Source organism: Oryctolagus cuniculus, chromosome 7 (assembly GCF_964237555.1).
Source record: "Oryctolagus cuniculus chromosome 7, mOryCun1.1, whole genome shotgun sequence".
Taxonomy (NCBI): Eukaryota; Metazoa; Chordata; class Mammalia; order Lagomorpha; family Leporidae; genus Oryctolagus; species Oryctolagus cuniculus.
In genome coordinates, this window is record NC_091438.1 from 113,485,265 (window position 1) to 113,508,490 (window position 23,226).

The 23,226-nt window shown below is 39.7% G+C and overlaps 1 protein-coding gene and 1 long non-coding RNA gene across 22 annotated transcripts in view; one reads left to right on the top strand and one right to left on the bottom strand.

The window, feature by feature from the left end:
• The window catches only part of FGGY (FGGY carbohydrate kinase domain containing), a 532,663-nt gene that overhangs the window by 301,398 nt on the left and 208,039 nt on the right, over positions 1-23,226 (bottom strand). The window lies entirely within an intron of this gene.
• On the top strand, positions 5,578-22,183 carry LOC138850645 (uncharacterized). Its single transcript, XR_011390690.1, has 2 exons — positions 5,578-5,751; positions 18,043-22,183. It is a non-coding gene; the product is annotated as an uncharacterized lncRNA (long non-coding RNA).

The window sequence follows — 23,226 nt, forward strand, 5'->3', positions numbered from 1 at the left end:
ACCAGTAATCCAAATGAGTCAGCACCATCCCTATGAAAAATGCATGGACTGAAATGACTACAGATGTAATTTACTGGTAGAACATATGAGGATTTGAATACTTGTTCCTCCACCAAATAATTATGAGATTATTGGCCAGGTACATACCCTCTGCGAGCCTAAATTTCCATATTTGTAAAAGAGAAATAATAATAGTGCTCATAAGATTAGTACCTATATCTCATTGGCTGTTGGGAAGTTTACCTGATAATTTGTATACAATGTGTGGCATCTGTTCCTAGCATGTAATACACACTCAGCTAATGATAACTGTCATAAGTACTCATTGCCTTTCCTTCTGTTTTTCAGTGGATATCCTTTCTTCATGAGCCCTGTATCCTTCGTCTCTTATTCTTTAAAGAAACCAACTTGCCGGGATGTGGATGAGGGTAGAGATGATTGAATTCATCTCCCTCGAACCTATAATTTCATTGAAGTTGGAATAATAGTAAATAAATTGTTTGGGAGAAGGAGTTTCTGCTCTAGTCATTGATATAAACTGTTACTATATACTAAAAATAAAACTGCAAATTTTGAACAAAGTCAAAGATTCATCTAGGAAGAAAAGGCAATGTTTAGTTTGGCAAAATTTCAAAGAACTTGCCACTTACTGAACTGGCACAAAAAAGAAATAACTCAAAAGGTAGAGAATGAACTCAAACTAGACCCAGAGAATGGACCATTCATGACTTAAAACCACAGTAGAAAATAAGCCTGTTTAGGTAAAAGTTGCAACCAAACATCCTGAGAGGACTATCTTTTCTCATGGGTTGCCTTTAATAATAACAAAATTCATAAAGTCATAATCTTTTTTTTTCATAGTCTATGGTTACATCCCAGGTGCAGCCCAGGAGTATCTTAATCATGCTGTGCCTATAAGACCTAGCACAAGGCCTGCCTAATAATATGCCCAATAAATATTGGATCAGCAAAGAGTGAAATACATGAAGCAGTTAATTTCTTTTTTTTTTTCTTCATATTGGGTTATTTATCTTTTTTTAACTTTTATTTAGTAAATATAAATTTCCAAAGTACAGTTAATGGATTACAATGGCTTCCCTCCTCATAATTTCCCTCCCACTTGCACCCCTCTCATCTCCTGCTCCCTCTCCCATTCCATTCACATCAAGATTCATTTTCAATTATCTTTATATACAGAAGATCAATTCAGTATATATTAAGTAAATATTTCATCAGTTTGCACCCACACAGAAACACAAAGTATAAAATACTGTTTCAGTACTAGTTATAGCATTACTTCACATTGGACAACACATTAAGGACAGATCCCACATGAGAAGTAAGTACACAGTGACTCCTGTTGTTGACTTAACAATTTGACACTCTTGTTTATGGCGTCAGTAATCTCCCTAGGCTCTAGTCATGAGTTGCCAAGGCTATGGAAGCCTTTTGAGTTCGATGACTTCGATCTTATTCCGACAGGGTCTTAGTCGAAGTGGAAGTTCCCTCCTCCCTTCAGAGAAAGGCACCTCCTTCTTTGATGGCCCCATTCTTTCCACTGGGATCTCACAGAGATCTTTCATTTAGGTCTTCTTTTTTTTCCCAGAGTGTCTTGGCTTTCCATGCCTAAAATACTCTCATGGGCTCTTCAGCCAGATCTGAATGCCTTAAGGACTGATTCTGAGGCCAGAGTGCTATTTAGGAATCTGCCATTCTATGAGTCTGCTGTGTATTCCGCTTCCCATGTTGGATCATTCTCTCCCTTTTTGATTCTATCAGTTAGAATTAGCAGACACTAGTCTTGTTTGTGTGATCCCTTTGACTCTTAGACCTATCAGTGTGATCAATTGTAAACTGAAATTGACCACTTGGACTAGTGAGATGGCATTGGTACATGCCACCTTAATGGGATTATATTGGAATCCCCTGGCACGTTTAGGAGTTAATTTCATCAGGGTTTTCCTCCATTTATGTTGAGAATTTCTCTGGATAACCATGAATTGGCCAAACTAGTTGGGAAGTCACTCCATGAAGCCATAGTATTTTGATCACACACCAAAGCCAGAAACTAATGATGCTAGCCATGGTTTCTGACACTCCAGTCTGTAAAGCTGGAAGGAACATGAGATCATTTATTACAACATTTCTTAAAGTATAGTTAGGGCCTATCACCTGGGAACTTTGGGAAATGCCAGTTCTTGACCATTCCTCCACACTTCTAATTCAGAAAACTCTAACAGGGCCCAGTAGTCAGTATTTTAAGGCCTACAGGTGGTTCTAATTCATGCTTCAGTTTGAGAACTGTTGATATAATTCAACTCCCTTAGTTTATAGAGGAGGAAATGGAGGCCTAGAAAGGAAAAGTCAGTTATTTTTTTCAAAGTCAACTTTTGCAAAAATTAATCAATTAAATATGCCAAATTTACACTCCTTAGCTTTATGATATTATTTCACCTCTCTGAGCTTTAATTTCCTTGAATGTAAAAGGGGCAGAATAATACTTATCATTTCATAGTAACTAAATGACATTGTATCCTAAGGCTGTATAAATAGACGATATATATACACATAGAAATATATATTCAACTACATATATACGGATAGACATATATGTACAGGCACACACACATATATAAAGTTAAAATTCTCTTTGAGACTAGTCAAAATTCTTGTATCTAAAAACTTCATGTATATAATAAACCTCATAAATAAGTTCCTGCAGGGGCAAGAACTTACTCAAATGTCAAAACACTTGTCCATGATTCATGCAACTGTTCTTCAGGCTGAAGTTTGCCATTGCAGAGGCTACAGGATTAACTTTTATGTTTGTGCCTGGAGAGCCCACAGGAGGTTCTAACATCAGGCTAGTTTCTGAAATAATTCCAGAAAGCCATTAAAAGAGGACTCAGCTAGTGATGAAAGGATCTTGGTAAACATGATCATCAACTTGACAAATGCATTTGTTTGGAGATGTATAACCCTTGATCTGTACCCCTGTAAACTAAATTTTCAGAATAGTTTAGTATACCCGAGAGAGGACAGATCATGCTTACCATCTGGTTATCAGAAAGTTTCTGTTCTTCCTGTACTTGCATGGCTGGGCTGATGATGGCATAGGGAAATAAATCAATTACACTGGCTGAGAAGTAGTCAGCGAAGACCTAAACTAGTACTCACAACATCAGGAGGTAGATTCTATAAATCAGACTTTTTCCATCAGTTTTTATAAGATTTTTCTCTGTGAAGTAGATCTGAACATGCACAGATTCCCATGGGCATACATATTTCTTCAAATATACAGTGCTGGGATAAACTGGCACAGCACACTCCTTAGAAAGTCTCTATTAAGTCAGACATCTCTAAAGTTCAATGTCTTACTTAGCATGCAACTACGATGTCTAAAGTATTGATATTGTACGATGGAGTGTTGGAGCTGGACTGCTGGTGGTTTCAGCATCCGGACAGCAGAGCCCAGAGCCTATGGGAACATATACATACAGACAATGTGAGCTATACGCCGAACAGAATCCTGAGGCTGCACTGGTGATTCATTTAACTCTGCTTGGTTTTTAATGTGTATTAGAAATGTGCACTTTAATTCTTCCCTTGGATCCCAATGTCTATGTTCTAATAAAGAGAATATTTACTGAAGAAAGAGATTAAACATTCAGGAAGGGAGGAAGTTCAGTGAAGGGGAGACACATAAAAGTCCATTAAGAAATAATATTGCAGTTGGAGCTCCAGTTCTACCAAACAAATGTTGAGACTGGCCTTCATTATTCAATATTCTTGGGATACAGGAATCTTACTTGTAATATTATAGTAGATGTTCTCTAAGTTTCTGAATTATTTTTAAAAAAATTTTTGAAGAAGTCTGCATTATCTAGGAAAAAAAGCAAATTGAATTAGAATCCCCTGGCACATTTCTAATTCAATCCCATCAAGGTGGCATGTACCAATGCCATCTCACTAGTCCAAGTGATCAATTTCAGTTCACAATTGATCATAATGATAGGTCTAAGAGTCAAAGAGCTCACATAAACAAGACTAGTGTCTGCTAATACTATCTGATAGAATTAAGAAAGAGAGGGCTGGTGCCGTGGCTCAATAGGCTAATCTTCCGCCTGTGGCGCAGGCACACTGGGTTCTAGTCCTGGATGGGGCACCAGTTCTGTCCCAGTTGCTCCTCTTCCAGTTCAGCTCTCTGCTGTGGCCCAGGAGTGCAGTGGAGGATGGCCCAAGTGCTTGGGCCCTGCACCCTATGGGAGACCAGGAGAAGCACCTGGCTCCTGCCTTCAGATCAGCGCAGCACGCCCGCTGCAGTGCTCTGGCCGCAGTGGCCATCGGAGGGTGAACCAATGGCAAAAGGAAGACCTTTCTCTCTCTGTATCTCTCTCACTGTCCACTCTGCCTGTCAAAAAAAAAAAAAAAAAAAAGAAAAGAAAAGAAAGAAAGAAAGAGAGAGAGAACGATCCAACATGGGAAGCAGGATACACAGCAGACTCATAGAAAGGCAGATGCCCTAAATAGCACTCTGGCCTCAGAATTAACCCTTAAGGCATTCAGATCTGGCTGAAGAGCCCATGAGAGTATTTTAGGCATGGAAAGCCAGGACACTGTGGCAAAAAAAAAAAAAAACAAAACATAACAAAACAAAACAAAACCCACCTAAATGAAAGATCTCTGTGAGTGAGATCCTCACTGGGAAGAACGGGCCATCAAAGAAGGAGGTACCTTTCTCTGAAGGGAGGAGAGAACTTCCACTTTGACTATGACCTCGTTTAAATAAGATCTGAGTCAGCGAACTCAAAGTGCTTTCATAGCCTTGGCAACTCAGGACAAGAGTCTAGGGTGATTACTGACACCATAAAAAACGGTGTCAATTTGCTAATTCAACAACAGGAGTCACTGTACACTTACTCCTTATGTAGGATCTATGTCCTTAATGTGCTGTACAATGTGAATTAATGCTATAACTAGTACTCCAACAATATTTTTTTTTGACAGGCAGAGTTAGACAGTGAGAGAGAGACAGAGAGAGAAAGGTCTTTCTTCCGTTGGTTCACTCCCCAAATGGCCGCTAAGGCTGGCGCGCCACACCGATGCGAAGCCAGGAGCCAGGTGCTTCTTCTGGTCTCCCATGGGGTGCAGGCCCCAAGCACTTGGGCCATCCTCCACTGCCTTCCTGGGCCACAGCAGAGAGCAGGACAGGAACAACAAAAGCATCAGACTCAGCTTGCCAAGGAGGAGCAGGCAGTTGGCTGTGGGTTTGGGAGGCTCAGCCCTTGTGTGGAGAGGCATGCAAGGTAGAGAGCTGATCCCCTGCACCCTGGGACTGCAGGAGCCCTGCATCCTACAACAGTGGAACTCCGTGACTGTGTGACATCTACATAGACTGGGAAACTGAGGAAGGCATGGGGTGCAGCTTGGTCTTTGGGTAATTACATGGTCTGAGTTTATGACCATGTCCTCCCATTACTCTAAACTCTTGCCCCACCCACAAATATTGGCCAGAGTTCCAGGGCCCCAGTATTCCACTAAGCCATAGAGGTACATTCCAAAGAACAAAGCCTTCAGAAGACATACCAGCAAGTATTTCCCCAGACACATAAATATAGATGTAGAAACACAAGAAACATGAGCAAGGAAGACAGTATGAAGCCCCAAAAGGAACATGAGAATGCTCCAATATTAGATTGCGAAGATGAGAAGGTTGATAAAATACCTGAAAAGGAATCCAAAAGAATGATGGTAAGATTACTCAAAAACATAGAGATACAATTATATGAATTAAATAAATCTATACATGACATGGATGAAAAATTCTGGGGTTGAGTTATGGCCATATGGGCAATGGTTCATGTCCCAGTTTCTCTGCTTTGATTCATCTCTATGTTAAAGTATCTAGGAAAACAACAGAAGATAGCCCAGGTGCTTGGGCCCTGCTACCCATGTAGGAGACCCAAATGAAGCTCCTGGCTCCTGGATTCAGCTAGGCCCAGCTTTGGCCATGGTGGTTATTTGGGAGAGAACCTAGCACATGGAAGCTCTCTCTATCTCTGTCTCTCCTTTCTCTGTAATTATGTCTTTCAAATAAATAAGTAAATAAATAAATATTTTTTAAAATGTCTGAAGTGATGTAGAGGTATTAAGAAAAAACTGAAATGAAGAATCTAGCATACCAAATAAAAAAATACAGTGGAGCCTGCGCCGCGGCTCACTAGGCTAATCCTCTGCCTTGCAGCGCCAGCACACCGGGTTCTAGTCCCAGTCAGGGCGCCGGATTCTATCCCGGTTGCCCTTCTTCCAGGCCAGCTCTCTGCTGTGGCCAGGAAGTGCAGTGGAGGATGGCCCAAGTGCTTGGGCCCTGCACCCCATGGGAGACCAGGAGAAGCACCTGGTTCCTGCCATCGGATCAGCGCAGTGCGCCGGCCACAGCGCGCCGGCTGCGGCGGCCATTGGAGGGTGAACCAACGACAAAGGAAGACCTTTCTGTCTGTCTCTCTCTCTCACTGTCCACTCTGCCTGTCAAAAAAAAAAAAATACAGTGGAAAGTCTTAACAACAGGTTCAATGAGGCAGAATAAAGAATATCTCAGCTGGAAGACAAGTCTTTTGAAATACCCCTATCAGAAAAAAAAAAATAGAAAAAAAACAAAAACAGTGTCAGGATCTATGGGATACCACCAAACAACCAAATATACATGTCTTAGGTGTTTCTGAAGGAATGAAAAAGACAGAATGGCTTAGAAAATGCATTCACTGAAATAATATCAGAAAATTTCAAGAAAGATATGGACATGAAAGTACAGGAAGCACAAAGAACACCAAGCAGACATACTCACGGAAGATCTTAATCATGACACATTACGTTGAATGTTCCAGAAGTAAAACATAAAGAAAAGATTCTAAAATGTACAAGAAATGACAGATTAACTTTGAAGGATCTCTAATTAGACTGACAGTAGATTTCTCACCAGAAATCCTACAGGCTAGGAGAGAACTGAGAGAAGCCGTCCAATTTAAAAAAAAAAAAAAAAGAACATGTCATCCCAGAATACTGTATCCAGTGAAGCTCTCATTTATTAATTAAGGTGCAATAAAGACCTTCCAAGAAAAACAAAAGTTGAAGAAATTTGTCACCACCCAGACAGCCTTATAACAAATACCTAAGGATGCACTATACACAGAAACAAAGATAATCAGCATCATGAAAGAATGTGAAGGCAGAAAATGTCTTAGTAATAGTACAAAGGATATTCAAACAAAGAAAAGGAATATGTACATAAAAATAGCAAAACCAAGTCATTATCTATTAATAATAACCTGGATGCAAATGGAATAAATTCTCCAAATAAAAGATAAAGAGTGGATGAATGGATAAAAAAACAAAACCCATCGGACTGTGCCTATAAGAAACACACTTCATGGGGCCAGCTCTGTGGCACAGTAGGTTAATCCTCTACCTGCAGCACTCACATCCCCTGTGGGTGCCAGTTCTAGTCCCAGCTGCTCCTTTTCCCATCCAGCTCTCTGCTATGGTCTGAGAAAGCAGAGGATGACCCAATTCCTTGGGCCCCTGCACCCATGTGGGAGACCCAGAAGAAGCTCTTGGCTCCTGGCTTCGGATCAGCCATTTGGGGAGTGAACTAATGGACAACCCTACCAACAAAGAAAAGCCCAGGACTGGGTGACTTCATTGCTGAATTCTACCAAGCTTTTCAAGCGGAACTAATTTAAATTTGTCTTACTAAAATATTCAAAACATTAGAAATGGAAGAGATCCTTCCAAACTCCTTCTGTGAGACCAGCATCACCTTAATTTCAAAACCAGAAAAAGATAAAACAAAGAAAGAAAACTATAAACTAATATCCCTGATAAAACTAGATGCAGAAATTCTCAACAAAATACTAGCTACTTGAATCCAACAACATATCAAAAGACCATCCAACTGGACCAAGTGGGATTTATCCCAAGGATTGTTCAACATATGCAAACCAATAAACAGGATACTTCACATTAAAAAATTGAAGAACAAAAAACAGTATGATTAACTTAGTAGATGCAGAGAAAGTCTTTGATAAAATACAACATCCTTTCCATGATAAAAAACCTTAAGCAAACTGGGAATAGAACAGTCCTCAACACAATCAAGGCAATATAGACAAATTCACAACAGAATCATATTGAATGGGGAAAAGCTGGAAGCATTTCTACTAAGATCTGGAACCAGACAAGGGTGCCCACTCTCACCATTACTATTCAATACAGTTCTGGAAGTTTTAGTAGGCTCTGTTAGGCAAAATCAATTCATCAAAGTGATGCAAAATGGAAAGGAGGAAGTTAAATTATCCCCACTTGTAGATAACATGATCCTAACTATAGGGGAACCAGAAGATTATTGGAACTCATAAAAGAATTTGGCAGAGTTGTAGGGTATAAAATCAACACACACACACAATAGGATCTGTATATACAAACAATGCTATGGCTGAGAAAGAACTTGTAAGATCAGTCCTATTAATAATAGCTACAAAAATTTAAAAAAATATTGAAATAAATTTAATCAAGGGTGTGAAAGATCTCTACAATGAAAATTATAAAACATTAAGCAATGAAGGAGAAGACACCAAAAAATGGGAAAAAAAACCTCTTCCATGTTCCTAAAGCAATGTTAAATAATAAGAACAAAGCTGGAGGCATCACAGTACCAGATTTCAAAACATATACAGGGCAGTGATAATTGAAACAGCCTGGTAATGGCACATAAATAGACATGTGGACCAATGGAACAGAACAGAAATGCCACAAATCAATCCATGTATCTATAACCAACTAATCTTTGACAAAGGAGCTAAAAATCACTCCTGGACAAAGGACCATCTCTTCAACAAATGCTGTTGGGGAAAACTGAATATCCACATGTAGAAGTATGAAATAAGACCCCTATCTTACACCATCCACAAAAATTAACTCACATTGGATCAAGGATCTAAATCTATGACCTGATATGATCAAATTACTAGAAAAAACACTGCAAGTTACTGGCATAGGCAAAGATGTCCTGGATGAGACCCCAGAAGCATAAGTAATAGAACAAAAAATAGACAAATGGATTATATCAAGGTAAGAAGATTCTGCACAGCAAAGGAAGACACAACCAACAGAATCAGAGGAAATATTTGCAAAGTATACAACTGATAAACAATTAATACCCAGAATATATAAGTTTTCTCAAGAAACTCAACAACAAAAGAAACAATCCAGTTAAGAAATAGCAAAGGACATGAATAGGCATTTTTCAAAATATAAATGGCCAACAGATACATGAAAAAATGCTCAGGATCACTAGCCATCAGGGAAATGCAAATAAAAACCATAGCAATGTTTTACCTCATCCCAATTAGAATGGCTATCATTCAAAAATCAACAAATAACAAATGCTTGTGGAGCGAAAAGTAACTTAATACACTATTGGTAGGGATATAAACTAGTACAACCATAATGGAATGGCATTATGGAAGACATTATGGAGATTCATCAGAAATATGCATATTGTTCTACCATATCACCCAGGCATCCCACTCTGGGAATTTACCCAAAGGAAATGAATCAGAATATGAAAGAGTTATCTGCACCCACATGTTTATGGCAGCCCAAGTCACATGATCTAAGGGAATCAACTGATGACTGGATAAAGAAAATGTGGTACATATACATGAGGGGATACTACTCAGCCATAAAAAGAATGAAATGTTGTCTTTTGTCACAAAATGGACACAACTGGAGACCATTATGCTTAGTGAGACAAGCCAGACTGAAAAAGATAAATATGTTTTATATAATTTGTAGTAACTAATATAGAGAGCATTAACAAACTTAGTGTATATGAACAAAGTTGACATCTTGTGATTTGACTAGTATTTATAGCTCTTTTCTATATTTCTGTAGAACAGTGATCTTTATTTTTCTTGTAGAACGCTATTTAGCTTGCAATTGTAAAGTAAATTGAAAGTCTATTATCACAAAATATTGAGAGAAAGGAAGAAAGGAAGGAAGGGGGAGGGAAGGAGAAAAGCATTATTATATTCTTAGAACTGTATCTGTGAAATCTGTTCCATTTATATTCATAAATTTAAAATATTTTTTTAAATAAAGGAAAAATGTCCCTCAAAATTGATAAAAAATACAGCAGTGTGTAGCTCAGGTCCATAGACATAAAGGTCTTATATATTATAGAATTGTTTCTAGTACAGGCATATTCGATTCTTGCATCATAGCCAGAAATACCAATTATATGTTCCAATGGAAACCTATGGTGTTTAAGCAGAGATGAAATTTTTCTGTTGGTACAATGCATTGTTGTAGTTATAAGGTTCATTTTATGGATTACCATGGGCATGAAATCTTGCACAACACTGTTAAAACAGAAAATTATGGCTATTCCAAATAGTAAGTTTTCAGATAGTCTTTTTCTGTGTTACTTCGTAGTGCTTAACAAATATGAGTGGAACAAGAGGAAGGAAGGAAGGAAGGAAGGAAGGAAGGAAGGAAGGAAGGAAGGAAGGGAGGGAGGGAGGGAGGGAGGGAGGGAGGGAGGGAGGGAGGGAGGGAGGGAGGGAGGGAAAGGAAGGAAGGAAAAGGAAGGGGAAAGGAGGCAAAATTATTGAGAGGGAGAGGCAGAGAGAGATTTTCTGACAGTTAATTTTCCAGTGACTTCATCAGCTGGGCCTAGGTCAGGAAGAAGCCAGGAGCCAGGAACTCATGTGGGTGTCAGGGGCACAAGTACTTGGGTCATCTTCAAATGCTTTCCCTGGAGCATTAGCAGGGAGCTGGATTGAAAGTGGAGCAGCCAGGACTTGAACCGGTGCTCATCCAGCATGCTGGTATTGTAGGCAGTGGCTTAACCTGCATTGTGACAATGTGAGCCCCTCATGCTTTTACTAATACCAGCATATGCTTTGCCCAACTCTCCACTTGTAACCACCTTCCATCAGTGGCAGAAACTTCAGGTTGTCAACTTAGTTTTCATCCTCCCTCTACCCTATATTTTCAAAACTTTATTTAAAAAGGTGGAAGACAATTTAAATTCCTTTGGGTAAATTCCAAGGAGTGGGATGGCTGGGTCGAACGGTAGGGTTATCTTCAGGTTTCTGAGGAATCTCCAGACTGACTTCCATAGTGGCTTGACCAGTTTGCATTCCCACCAACAGTGGGTTAGTGTCCCTTTTTCCCCACATCCTCACCAGCATCTGTTGTTGGTAGATTTCTGTATGTGAGCCATTCTAACCGGGGTGAGGTGAAACCTCATTGTGGTTTTGATTTGCATTTCCCTGATTGCTAGTGACCTTGAACATTTTTTCATGTGCCTGTTGGCCATTTGGATTTCCTCTTTTGAAAAATGTCTATTGAGGTCCTTGGCCCATCTCTTAAGTGGGTTGTTGGTTTTGTTTTTGTGGAGTTTCTTGATCTCTTTGTAGATTCTGGTTATTAACCCTTTATCTGTTGCATAGTTTGCAAATATTTTTTCCCATTCTGTCGGTTGTCTCTTCACTCTCCTGACTGTTTCTTTTGCAGTACAGAAACTTCTCAATTTGATGCAATCCCAATAGTTGATTTTGGCTTTGACTGCCTGTGCCTCCCGGGTCTTTTCCAGAAATTCTTTGCCTGTGCCAATATCTTGAAGGGTTTCTCCAATGTTCTCTAATACCTTGATGGTGTCAGGTCGTAGATTTAGGTCTTTAATCCATGTTGAGTGGATTTTTGTGTAAGGTGTAAGGTAGGGGTCTTGCTTCATGATTCTGCACGTGGAAATCCAGTTTTCCCAGCACCATTTATTGAATAGACTGTCCTTGCTCCAGGAATTGGTTTTAGATCCTTGATCAAATATAAGTTGGCTGTAGATGTTTGGGTTGATTTCTGGTGTTTCTATTCTGTTCCATTGGTCTATCCATCAGTTTCTGTACCAGTACCATGCTGTTTTGATGACAACTGCCCTGTAGTATGTCCTGAAATCTGGTATTGTGATGCCTCCGGCTTTGTTTTTGTTGTACAAGATTGCTTTAGCTATTCGAGGTCTCTTGTGCCTCCATATAAATTTCAGCACCATTTTTTCCAGATCTGAGAAGAAGGTCTTCGGTATCTTGATTGGTATTGCATCGAAACTATAAATTGCTTTTGGGAGAATGGACATTTTGATGATATTGATTCTTCCAATCCATGAGCATGGAAGATTTTTCCATTTCTTGGTATCCTCTTCTATTTCTTTCTTTAAGGTTTTGTAATTTTCATCGTAGAGATCTTTAACGTCCTTGGTTCAGTTTATTCCAAGGTATTTGATTCTTTTTGTAGCTATTGTGAATGGGACTGATTTTAGAAGTTCTTCCTCAGCCATGGCATTTTCTGTGTGCAGCACAATTCACAATAGCCAAGACCTGGAACCAACCTAAATGCCCATCAACGGTAGACTGGATAAAGAAATTATAGGATATGTACTCTTTAGAATACTATACTGCAGCAAGAAACAACGAAATCCAGTCATTCACAACAAAATGGAGGAATCTGGAACACATCATGCTGAGTGAAATAAGCCAGTCCCAAAGGGACAAATACCATATGTTCTCCCTGATTGGTGACAACTGACTGAACACCAAAAAGGAAACCTGTTGAAGTGAAATCGACACTATGAGAAATGGTGACTTGATCAGCATAGCCCTGACTGTTAATGAACAAGTTAATACATTATCCCACTTAGTAGTTTTTTTTTGTCTGTTCTACTTAATATGACTGGTTTAATTCTGTAATTAATCCACAGTTATTCTTAAGTGTTGAAATTTAACTGAAATGTGATCCCTGTTAAACATAAGAGTGGGAATAAGAGAGGGAAGAGATGTACAATTTGGGACATGCTGAAGCTGACTTGCCCCAAATGGTAGAGTTAGAAACATACCAGGGGATTCCAATTTAATCCCATCAAGGTGGCATGTACCAATGCCATCTCACTAGTCCAAGTGATCAATTTCAGTTTACAATTGATCATAATGAAAGGACTAAGAGTCAAAGGGAGCACATAAACAAGTCTAGTACCTGCTAATACTAACCGATATAATAAATAAAGGGGAGAGTGATCCAACATGGGAAGTGAGATACTCAGCAGACTCATAGAATGGTGGATGTCCTAAACAGCACTCTGGCCTCAGAATCAGCCCTAAAGGCATTCTGATCTGGCTGAAAATCCCATGAGAGTATTTCAGGCATGGAAAGCCAAGACACTCTGGCAAAACAAACAAAAATAAAAAAACAAAAAGGACCTAAATGAAAGATCTCTATGAGTGAGATCCCAGCCGAAAGTATGGGCCATCAAAGAAGGAGGTACCTTTCTCTGAAGGGAGGAGAGAACTTCCAAGATAAGAGTCGGAGAACTCAAGGGGCTTCCATAGCCTTGGAAACTCATGACTGGTGCATAGGGAGATTACTGATGCCATAAACAGGAGTGTCAATTTGTAAAGTCAACAACAGGAGTCACTGTGCACTTACTCCTCATGTAGGATCTCTGTCCTTAATGTGCTGTACATTGAGACTTAATGCTATAACAAGTACTCAAACAGTATATTTCACTTTGTGTTTCTATGTGGGTGCAAACTGTTGAAATCTTTACTTAATGTATACTAAACTGATCTTCTGTTAAAAAAAAAAAAAAGAAGAAATTAGCAATTCCCAACTTGACTCTCACTGGGATTAAACATGACAATAGGTCTGATCTGATTTCATCATCATTTAAAAAATCATCTATTATTTTTCACTTTATGTTTCTGTGTGGGAGCAAACTGTTGAAATCTTTACTTAATGTATGCTAAACTGATCTTCTGTATATAAAGAGAATCGAAAATGAATCCTCATGTGAATGGAAGGGGAGAGGGAGTGGGAAAGGGGAGGGTTGCGGGTGGGAGGGACGTTATTGGGGGGGAAGCCATTGTAATCCATAAGCCGTACTTTGGAAATTTATATTCATTAAATAAAAGTTAAAAAAAAAGGTGGAAGACAGAGAAGGAGTGACAGAGAGATCTTGCATCCACTGGTTCACTCCTCAAATGTCTGCAACAGCAGGGGCTAGGCCAGGTTGAAGCCAGGAACCAAGAGCCCCATTTGGTGTCCATATGGATGGGTGCCAAGAACCCAAGTACTTGGAAGCTGGATTCAAAGCAGAGTAATCAGAAGTTGAACCACACTCTCCTCCGGGATGTTTAACCCACTGTGCCAGAACATGAGCCCCTTTCCCCTTCTTTTATAAAAACACACTTTCATTTTCTCAGACCCTGAAGTGTGACCAATGAACCTCCCTTACATTAATGAAATTCTGGACAATGAGATGTAAGCTGAAGTGACTGGGTGAGATCAGCGACAGCATTTGACATACAGAAGCAGATTCAGCCAACATGCACACTTTTGCCTTGTGTTTGTATCTTTCTTCTACCTAGATCATGGAATTGATACTTAAGGCAACTGCCCAAGACCATAAGTATGGGTCCTGCATTGAGGACAAGGGGATTATGTGCACATAACTGAAAGAAGGGTAACATATTAGAGGACAGAGACCTGCAGGGACAATGTGCGGCATGTAGAGGGCCATGTCAGTGAGTTTTGTTTTTGTTTTAGCACCAGAAAGACTTGGGAAAGCTCATGCTGGGAAACTACAGGATTTTATTTTCATTGGTAAAAATTCTGCCAGCTGCAGTGTGCTAAGTGGGCTTAAGAAGACGAGTTTACAGTCAGTGAGCTGTGTTAGAAGCCTGTTGAACAGTTCAGGTAAGAGACTATGGGAAGGTAGACTTGGCAGTATTTAAAGGTGGAGAGAGCTCAGGGATTACAGATATACATGGAGCATAAATGTGACAGCCTTAGTAACTGATTAGACACAGAGGAAAAATGACAAGGCAGTAGCAAGTTTGCAGTGCAGGCTTGGAGGTGCAACTCTTTGAAATTCACAAAGCAAAATGAAGGGACAACTCTTTGCTCTGTGCTTGTAACCAGGACGGTGCTTTCTGCTGGAGAAAATCACACTGAAGGGTAGGTTCATAATAGTTTCATGACTAGCCCTCAAGAAGGATTCTTTTTTTTAAACTTTTATTTAGTAAATATAAATTTCCAAAGTACAGTTTATGGATTACAATGGCTTCCCCCCCCATAATTTCCCTCCCACTCGCACCCCTCTCATCTCCCGCTCCCTCTCCCATTCCATTCATATCAAGATTCATTTTCAATTATCTTTATGTACAGAAGATAACACCCATTGACAATCCTCCACGTCTTCCTAATCAACGTGAACCCCAATTCCCTATGCCTCCATTGTAAATCTTTTTCTGCTCCTCTAAAAGTCCTGACTCCCCTAATTTTTGACCCCTTTGTCAAGTGATCATCTCACCTCCCATTTCACAGAGGAAACAGACACCAAGAGGAAAGACATCCCTTGACTCTCCATTTGTCAGAATGTTGCTCCCTAGTTGTGCACCCTATTAAAACAGATGGGTCCCAAAGCCAATCCCTCCTGCTTTCTGGACCCTTTCAATGTAGGTCCGATTTTCCCTTTTCTTTAATATCGTCACTCCCTAATGGAACCTTCCTATTAGCCATAGGAAATGCTCATGCAAATCTCTTCCATCTTTAAAAAGCCAAACGAACAACAGAACTTACTTACTCCTCTGACTTATTGACTTACTCCTCTAGTGACTGCACCATTCCTCTTTCTTTCCCTTCCAACCAAATTTCTGAAGTGTTGTCTACTAATCACTAGCCAGTTGAGTGACCTAGGATAATTAATTTCTTTGACTCATTGCTCTCTACTGTAAAAGGGGGAATGGGTAACATTACTACACATCTTGTTGGGGTTATTGAAATGTGATAATCCAAATATAGCAATTGTCACAGTGTCTAGTAAATTCTTAGTAAATGTTAGTTGTAGTAGTTACTATTTACTCTTGTTAAACAAAATTTTAAGGATTTATTTTAGACTAAACTCATACAATGGGCCCCAGCAGACTAGACTAAAATTCAGAATGGGGAGCAGGTGTTTAGCTTAGCAGTTAAGAAGCCAGCTGTGACACCTGAGAACCTGGGTTCAATACCTCACTTTGGCTCCTGACTCCAACTTGCTGCTAATGCAGATGCTGGGAGACAGCAGTGATGGCTCAAGAAGTTGTGTCCTGCTATTCACATGGGAGACCTGGATGGAGTTCCCGACTCCTGGTTTTGGCCTAAACCTGTCCTAGCCTGGACATGTGGGAGACTGAAAGACTTTCTCTCTCTTTTTCTCCCTGATTGACTCATTATTTTTTTTAAAAAAATTTAACATTCAAAATGGAGTCACTCATTAAAAATCAAATAAACTGATTTGTTACTTGATTTTCTATTAACTCTAGGAAAGTTGACTGTTGTCTCTAAATAAGCTAATTTCAATTGGCATGATAATGAAGTTCCCTCTCTTTAATTCTGAATCCTTAAATTCTCAATTGGGAAGTAACCTGAAATACTCTGAGGTTAACTAATCAATTACTCTCACATTGTTCTGTCTGTGCCTTAAAATGAAATTAACTTTGAAATGGCCAATTTGTTTTTTGATTTAGTTTATGCTTTCTTCAAGCTCTTTTCTGTCTAAAAACCAAATTCTGTTCAATTCATTGGAGTACTTACTGCATTTTATGAAGTAAATTATTGTTCAATTCTAGCATCACAGAATAAAGCCAATTAGTAAGTATTGTCAGTTCATCTTTTGATATTTTTAACCCTTATCTTCTGGCTCCCACTTACTATAATAAAGTGAATGTCACTAAAGTCCCTGCTATAGTACGAATGTGTCCCCCAAAATTCTTGTGTTGGAAACGTAATCACCAACACAACCACACTGGGAGGTGGGGCCGTTTTGGGAGGTAACAGCTCACAAGGGCTCCCCTGAGGTGCTACCTTATCTTAGAATTTCAGGCAGTTTGTAATTCACAGGAAAGATAAAATAAGGTACATGTATTGAATATTAAATGAACAAAGATGGGAACAAAATTAATTGAGATGGGGATAACTATGTACACCACTGGTTTACAAATGCACTACAGATAAATCTGAAATTCCTTTAAGTTTTCAAGCAAAGGAAGGAGGGACACCTTGCCAATTTCTCAATATGATGCTCATGAGGAACAGAGAAAGTGAAATTAATCATTTGGAATAAAACTGGGAGAAATTGAGAATAATATGGGTTCTCAGATCAGAGAAGATTTTTCCTATGAGGCCCACACTAAGAGTTCGTGGGTAAGATAATTGAAACTACAAGGTTAGGTGGGGAATATTGGGGCAGTCGGTGACATAAGGCCTGCGAAATGATTTGGTCTGGCAACACCATGGTAACTTCAGACAGTACTTGAAATTCAATAAATCTATAGCAGACTAGTTTTTAAGTCAGTAATTTTGTACGGTCTGTGAATGATATTATAAATATCCAAATGGCACTGGCAGGGAAAAGTAATGCCCTGATAGAGGCGTTACTTTTCCAAAGTAGCAGGTGGCTGAAATGACGGAGGTCAAGTGATTTGATTGATACTAGTCATACAGCTTGTGAATGGCAGGACCAGGCTTTAAACTCATGCCTCTCTGGCTCCAAAACCCATGTTCTTTCCATTACCTTCAAGTGCATTTTAAAAATAAATTCCCCCTCCCTTAGTAACTGTGAGTCAACAACAGATCTCTATATATGATGTTCCTAACAGAGTAACATATGACATTGCAAAAGCTCTGTATCTTAATGATCCCCTGGCGTTTCTGCACTTTCAGGTTAGAGATAAATGTACAATCCTGGGTAGAAAAGAATGGGGGAGGGAAGCAGGACATAAAGTATTAATAAACACTGTAAAATCATTACCTGGTCCCTTAAGTAGCCTCTAAAGTAAAGACAGTGGGGAATAAGCATTGCAGGAAGGTTTTTACCCACTCCTAATAGATTGTACATCTCAATATCTAAAAGGGTATGAAATTTTAACGGAATTTTTAATGTCTTTCTAGGTTTTATGATACCACAAACAGATCATCTTCATTCTTTGTGCCACAAGAACAGACGGGTGGCAGGGGTGATGGATACGTGACTCACCACCTCCTCAGGCCCATGAAGGCTGTCTCAAGCAGCAGGCAAACTTCTGGGATCAATAGAGTTCAGGGCAATGTTGTGTCTGCCAGCAACCCTTCAAGAAGGCCATTAGTCAACTGGTGACCTGCCAGCCTGACCACAGCAACCCTCTGATGTGTATTCTCAGAAAGGTTAGCCCACATGCTGAGAAACTGAAAACATCATGGGTAGCTTGAAGCCAAACCTCCACAGAAGTGGGGTGAAGGGCACAGCTGAGGAGCTATGCAGTCAAAGGCAGGGTCACCACCCACCAGCCACGTGCCCAGAATAAGCTAATAAGAAGAGCTACAATGTGTCAAATGCAATAGAGAAGGCCAACCATTGGGAATGGCTGCCCTCAAGAACATTGAATTAAATGACCCCCAAATGGATGACAATGCCATGAGGTCGAATGTCTAACCAGGGTCTAGAATCAAGTCCCAAGTTAATAGCTTTCACAAAAAGAAAAATCCAAAAATGAATGGTGAATTTCAATGTAGTTAAAACACATACAGTTTTACCAGGTTGGCTCATCCTCTCCCAGAATTTCTCAGAAGTTGAGGTGAAATCTAATCTTCAAAAAGCCACATCTTCAGGTCTCTTATCCCACTGCTAGTTCAGAAAAAGGGAACCAAGTCCTTTAAGGCATCATTTATGTTCTGTGACCTAAGTAATCCCCTGGAGTGATCACTAAGGAGGGGTTCAGTGTCAGAAAGATCTCAATTAGAATCTAGCTCCATGATTTACTAATATTTTTTAATTTGGGCAGATAATTTCCTGAGGTTAAATAATCCCAGATTATTAAACTGTTTCTTGCATTTACTGGACCTAAATTATCTCTTTCATGCAGATTATGGAGCAACCTAACTCTATGTTACCTACTGTATGGCCTTGATCATTTATTAACCCCCTGAGTCCTGGTTTCCTCCTCAGTATAATGCATATAAAAGCAACTACCTAGACTGGTCAAGGGAATTAAGTAAATTCATCACAAATTTTATTTATTTCTTTTTAATTTAGTAAATATAAATTTCCAAAGTACAGTTAATGGATTACAATGGCTTCCCCCCACATAATTTCCCTCCCATTCAGATCCATCCCATCTCCTGCTCCCTCTCCCATTCCATTCACATCAAGATTCATTTTCAATTATCTTTATATACAGAAGATCAATTCAGTATAGATTAAGTAAAGATTTCATCAGTTTGCACCTACACAGAAACACAGACTGTAAAATACTGTTTCAGTACTAGTTATAGCATTACTTCACATTGGACAACACACTAAGGACAGATCCCACATGAGAAGTAAGTACACAGTGACTCCTGTTGTTGACTTAACAATTTGACACTCTTGTTTATGGCGTCAGTAATCTCCCTAGGCTCTAGTCATGAGTTGCCAAGGCTATGGAAGCCTTTTGAGTTCAATGACTTCGATCTTATTCCGACAGGGTCTTAGTCGAAGTGGAAGTTCTCTCCTCCCTTCAGAGAAAGATACCTAATTCTTTCATGGCCCTGTTCTTTCCACTGGGATCTCACTTGCAGAGATCGTCCATTTAGGTATTTTTTTTCCCAAGGTGTCTTGGCTTTCCATGCCTAAAATACTCTCATGGGCTCTTCAGCCAGATCTGAATGCCTTAAGGACTGATTCTGAGGCCAGAGTGCTATTTAGGAATCTGCCATTCTATGAGTCTACTGTGTATCCCGCTTCCCATGATGGATCGTTCTCTCCCTTTTTGATTCATTCAGCTAGTATTAGCAGACACTAGTCTTGTTTGTGTGATCCATTTGACTCTTAGACCTATCAGTGTGATCAATTGTGAACTGAAATTGAACACTTGGAGTAATGAGATGGCATTGGTACATGCCACCCCGATGGGATTGTATTGGGAAACCTGGCATGATTCTAACTCCACCATTTGGGGCAAGTCAGCTTGAGCATGTCCCAAATTGTACATCTCCTCCCCCTCTCATTCCCACTCTCATATTCAACAGGGATCACTTCTCAGTTAAAATTTAAACACCTAAGAATAATTGTGTGTTAATCACAGAGTTCAACCAATAGTACTAGAACAAAACAAAGAGAAAATACTAAAATGGATAAAGTATTACATTGTACATCAACAGTCAGGCCAAGAGCTGATCAAGTCACTGTTTCCCATAGTGTCCATTTCACTTCAACAGGTTTCCCCTTTGGTGCTCAGTTAGTTGTTGCCGATCAGGGAGAACATACGATATTTGTCCCTTTGGGACTGGCTTAATTCACTCAGCATGATGTTTTCCAAATTCCTCCATCTTGTTGCAAATGACTGGGTTTCGATGTTTTTGACTGCTGTATAGTATTCTATAGAGTACATGTCCCATAATTTATCCAATCTACAGTTGATGGGCATTTGGGTTGGTTCCAGGTCTTAGCTATTATGAATTGAGCTGCAATAAACATTAAGGTGCAGACAGCTTGTTTGTTTGCCAATTTAATTTCCTTTGGGTAAATTCCAAGGAGTGGGATGGCTGGGTTGTATGGTAGGGTTATCTTCAGGTTTCTGAGGAATCTCCAGACTGACTTCCATAGTGGCTTGACCAGTTTGCATTCCCACCAACAGTGGGTTAGTGTCCCTTTTTCCCCACATCCTCACCAGCATCTGTTGTTGGTAGATTTCTGAATGTGAGCCATTCTCACCGGGGTGAGGGAAACCTCATTGTGGTTTTGATTTGCATTTCCCTGATTGTTAGTGATCTTGAACATTTTTTCATGTGTCTGTTGGCCATTTGGATTTCCTCTTTTGAAAAATGTCTATTGAGGTCCTTGGCCCATCTCTTAAGTGGGTTGTTTGCTTTGATGTTGTGGAGTTTCTTGATTTCTTTGTAGATTCTGGTTATCAACCCTTTATGTGTTGCATAGTTTGCGAATATTTTTTCCCATTCTGTCGGTTGCCTCTTCACTTTCCTGACTGTTTCTTTTGAAGTACAGAAACTTCTCAATTTGATGCAATCCCAAATGTTAATTTTGGCTTTTTTTTTTTTTTTTGACAGGCAGAGTGGACAGTGAGAGAAAGACAAAGAGAAAGGTCTTCCTTTTTGCCGTTGGTTCACCAATGGCTGCCATGGCTGACATGCTGCGGCCGGCGCACCGCGCTGATCTGATGGCAGGAGCCAGGTGCTTCTCCTGGTCTCCCATGGGGTGCAGGACCCAAGGACTTGGGCCATCCACCACTGCACTCCCTGGCCACAGCAGAGAGCTGGCCTGGAAGAGGGGCAACCGGGACAGAATCTGGCACCCCGACCGGGACTAGAACCCGGTGTGCCGGCGCCGCAAGGCGGAGGATTAGCCTAGTGAGCCGTAGTGCTGGCTAATTTTGGCTTTGACTGCCTGTGCTTCTGGGGTATTTTCCAAGAAGTTTGCCAGTACCTATTTCTTGCAGAGTTTCTCCAATGCTCTCTAATAATTTGATGGTGTTGGGTCATAGATTTAAATCTTTAATCCATGTTGAGTGGATTTTTGTGTAAGGTGAAAGGTAGGGGTCTTGCTTCATGGTTCTGCACGTGGAAATCCAATTTTCCCAGCACCATTTATTGAATAGACTGTCCTTGCTCCAGGGATTGGTTTTGGATCCTTGATCAAATATAAGTTGGTGGTAGATATTTGGATTAATTTCTGGTGTTTCTATTCTGTTCCATTGGTCTATCCATCTGTTTCTGTACCAGTACCATGCTGTTTTGATAACAACTGCCCTGTAGTATTTCCTGAAATCTGGTATTGTGATGCCTCCGGCTTTTTGTTGCACAATATTGCTTTAGCTATTCGAGGTCTTCTGTGTCTCCATATGAATTTCAGCATCATTTTTTCAAGGTCTGAGAAGAATGTCTTCAGTATTTTGATTGGTATTGCATTGAATCTGTAAATTGCTTCCTAGACACATGCAACCTACCTAAATTGAACCAGGAAGACATAGAAAACCTAAACAGACCCATAACTGAGACAGAAATTGAAACAGTAATGACGGCCCTCCCAACAAAGAAAAGCCCAGGACCAGATGGATTCACTGCTGAATTCTACCAGACATTTAAAGTAGAACTAACTCCAATTCTTCTCAAACTATTCAGAACAATTGAAAAAGAGGGAATCCTCCCAAATTCTTTCTATGAAGCCAGCATCACCTTAATTCCTAAGCCAGAAAAAGATGCAGCATTGAAAGAGAATTACAGACCAATATCTCTGATGAACATAGATGCAAAAATCCTCAATAAAATTCTCGCCAATAGAATGCAACAACACATCAGAAAGATCATCCACCCAGACCAAGTAGGATTTATCCCTGGCATGCAGGGATGGTTCAATGTGCGCAAGACAATCAATGTGATACACCACATTAACAGACTGCAGAAGAAAAACCATATGATTATCTCAATAGATGCCGAGAAAGCATTTGATAAAATACAACACCCATTCATGATGAAAACTCTAAGCAAACTGGGTTTGGAAGGAACATTCCTCAATACAATCAAAGCAATCTATGAAAAACCCACAGCCAACATCCTATTGAATGGGGAAAAGTTGGAAGCATTTCCACTGAGATCTGGTACCAGACAGGGATGCCCACTCTCACCACTGCTATTCAATATAGTTCTGGAAGTTTTAGCCAGAGCTATTAGGCAAAAAAAAAAAAAAAAAATTAAAGGGATAGAAATTGGGAAGAAGTCAAAATATCCCTCTTTGCAGATGATATGATTCTTTATTTAGGGGACCCAAAGAACTCTATTAAGAGACTATTGGAACTCATAGAAGAGTTTGGCAAAGTAGCAGGATATAAAATCAATGCACAAAAATCAACAGCCTTTGTATACACAGGCAATGCCACGGCTGAGGAAGAACTTCTAAGATCAATCCCATTCACAATAGCTACAAAAAGAATCAAATACCTTGGAATAAACTTAAGCAAGGACATTAAGGATCTCTACGATCAGAATTACAAAACCTTAAAGAAAGAAATCGAAGAGGATACCAAAAAATGGAAAAATCTTCCATGCTCATGGATTGGAAGAATCAATATCATCAAAATGTCTATTCTCCCAAATTTTATTTAT